The 2892-nt window shown below is 31.7% G+C and overlaps 1 protein-coding gene across 1 annotated transcript in view; it reads left to right on the forward strand.

The window, feature by feature from the left end:
• RAPGEF6 (Rap guanine nucleotide exchange factor 6) overlaps nucleotides 1–2892 on the forward strand; it is a 231350-nt gene that overhangs the window by 48076 nt on the left and 180382 nt on the right. The window lies entirely within an intron of this gene.

Raw genomic sequence — 2892 nt, forward strand, 5'->3', positions numbered from 1 at the left:
AAATGTCTTATATTGAAAATCCATCACTGTTTATTAGCCTTTTCCCACAGTGAACTTACTTTTATCACAGGAAAACCTGTTGTAAACAAGCTAGGCGGACTTGGGGGCAGGGGGAGTAGAGAATATGTGAACTCTGTGACATCACAAGCCAGAATGAGAGGCAAACTCATTGGTCCAAGGTTGATTCCTGTGAGAATGAGGTAAAAATGCCTGCGTCCTCTAGCCATCGGAGAAGGCGCAGGTACATTTCATGATGGAAAAGTGCCTCAGCCCAACTTTCCTGGACTTTTTTCCTTCCTTAGTACAGTTTTCAGGTTTTTAAAAGCTTCTTACTAATAAGTGATCATCTTGTGTCTTTTAAGAAATTGTATCAAGATTACCTTAATATTGGGGATAGTGTCAGTAGACTTGACTGTGAGGATAGTACAGGACCAGGCAGTGGTTTGTTCTGTTCATAGTGTTTTTTCGAGTAGGAACGAACTAGATAGTACCTAGTAACAAAAGATGGGACAACCATACGTTATGTGTATTAATGTGTAATGTTATATGCATTTTCTTACCTCATTTTTCAATATCTTCTGTTCTCTTCATTATGTTCATATTTTTCTTTGTGTTCTTCAGCATATAGTGCGTATTTATAATTAGCTGTTTTAATGTCTTTGTTGATTCCCTCATCTGACAGTGTTTGATCTATTTCTACAACTGATTTCTCTCTTTCTTTCTCTCTCATATATGTATATATGAGTGAGAGAAAGACAAAAGACATTTTTTTTTGTATTTTGGAGGGGGGTTGTTTCTTTTATTCGTGGATATTGTATGTTACAAGGAGCCCTGGTGGCATAGTGGTTATGCATTGGGCTGCTAACCCCAGGATCAGCTGCTCTACAGGAAAAAATAGAGGCTTTCTACTCCCATGAAGAATTACAACCTCAAAAACCCACCGAGGTAGTTCTCTCATAATGGAGTGGGTCACTATGAGTCAGAATCTACTCAGTGGCAATTAGTTGTTTATTTTTTAATTGTACATGGCAAATTTTGTTTCAGTTGTTATTGTATTTGTTCCGACTTGTGATTTAGCTTATTTTGGACCCCATTAGGTCATTTTGAGACTAATTTTTCTTATATTGTATCTAGTCTAGTGCTATTTTTACAATAGGATTAATTTATCACATTACAAAGAAAATCCATTTCTGAGGACTTTACCCAATGCCTCATGTATTATGTGGTCTTTCTACTATGATTCTTAGAGTCCGAATGAGTTCTGTCTTTGTGTGAGCTCATAGAATCACTTTCTGTTGGTTCTTCCCCCAGCTTCGGGTTGGTTTCTTCTAATGTGCTTACATGTTATACCCAAGGAGAACTTTCTGAAGGCCTCCATAGCATGTATGCCTACTGTGTGTATGTTTGTGTGTGTTCAGCCCCTCCCTCTTCCTAGTTCTTTGCCCTACAAAGTCTAATAATTTTCTGCGCCATCGTTATGTCTGTTTCCCTTAAACCCAGTGAGATTACAAGCCTCTGTTAGGCTTTTCTTTCTGGACTGTTGTGTAGAGATTGCCTGTAAAAAGTACTGTGGGACCCATCTCGATCTTTTCCCTCTCTTTCAGTGACTAATGCCCTGTCCTCCCTGTTGTTTCAAACTTTTAAAAATGTATATATTTTGTCTTGTTTTGTTTTCAGGTGAGGGAAAAGCCCCAGTCTCTGTTAAGCCTTCTTGAATAAAAGCCAATTTTCCAAGTTGACTTTAAAATTATTTTATGTATTAAGTGATGTAAGAGCTTGAAAAAACACGAACTAAAATTGAATTTTGTACACTTTTTAAAAAGAAAATAGAAATGTATCTTTTAGAATTTATTCAAAAGTAATCTTACATGGATATTGATTAAGAATTTTAGTATAAGCTGAATATTTATTTATATAAATTTTTATATAAATATTTATTTATATAAAACCTTATATATTGTGAAAAATTGTCATCTTTTTAATACTGGGTTTTCCCATGAGGATGCATGCTATGTGCTTGCCTTTAAGTGAGATTTCTTTTTGGTACACTGATAAAATCACACAATTTTATTTATTAATAAGTTGTATAATTATTAAGTTTTGTTCATATTTATATGAATATTAATTTGTCTGTATTTATATTAATATTTTGTTCATATTTATATTAACATTTTTAGGTTAATTTGGTTATTTAAAAACAATACCTATTTTCTTTATTATTATACATATTATACATGTTATATACATATATTATTATACATATTAATACATATGTATTATTTTAAAATAACCATAGTAAAATACCATTTATTAAAATATTTTAGATGGCTTTCAAATTCTTTGAAGTGCACTCTGCATATTAAGTATTCTAACCAAAAAATAAAGAAAGAACAGGGATTTTTTAAGTATGCCTTTATACCTTATATAAAAATTGGCAGATATTTTGCTATTCATTTTTTGTTTCTGGTTAACATTTTAAAGTGATAATGAATCAAGCTTTTCCTTTATAATTGCTCTCTTTTTACATTTGCTTGGACTAAGAATATAAAAATACTCATACTATCTGGTAGTACAAGAACTAGTTAATGATTCCAACACTAATTTTGATTGTTATCAATAGGTAAGCTTTATCTCATACTTTTCTTTATATTCTTTTTGATATATTTTATTTAAAATTTCTCAAAATATGATTATAATTCACTTCCATACAATTTTGTATAACCATAATGTTATTCTTTTTTTTGGGTCTATTGTTGTTGTTTTTTTAAATCATTTTATTAGATGTTATTCTGTATAGATATGACTTTTCTTTGCCTAAACATTCCCTGGCAAGATGTTCAGAATTTGAGGTTGGGCTCTTATAACTGATTTTTGGGACATTTAAAAGCAAAA

This window comes from Echinops telfairi, unplaced genomic scaffold (assembly GCF_000313985.2).
Source record: "Echinops telfairi isolate 266 unplaced genomic scaffold, ASM31398v2 ScPeMD7_7469;HRSCAF=8507_1, whole genome shotgun sequence".
Taxonomy (NCBI): domain Eukaryota; kingdom Metazoa; phylum Chordata; class Mammalia; order Afrosoricida; family Tenrecidae; genus Echinops; species Echinops telfairi.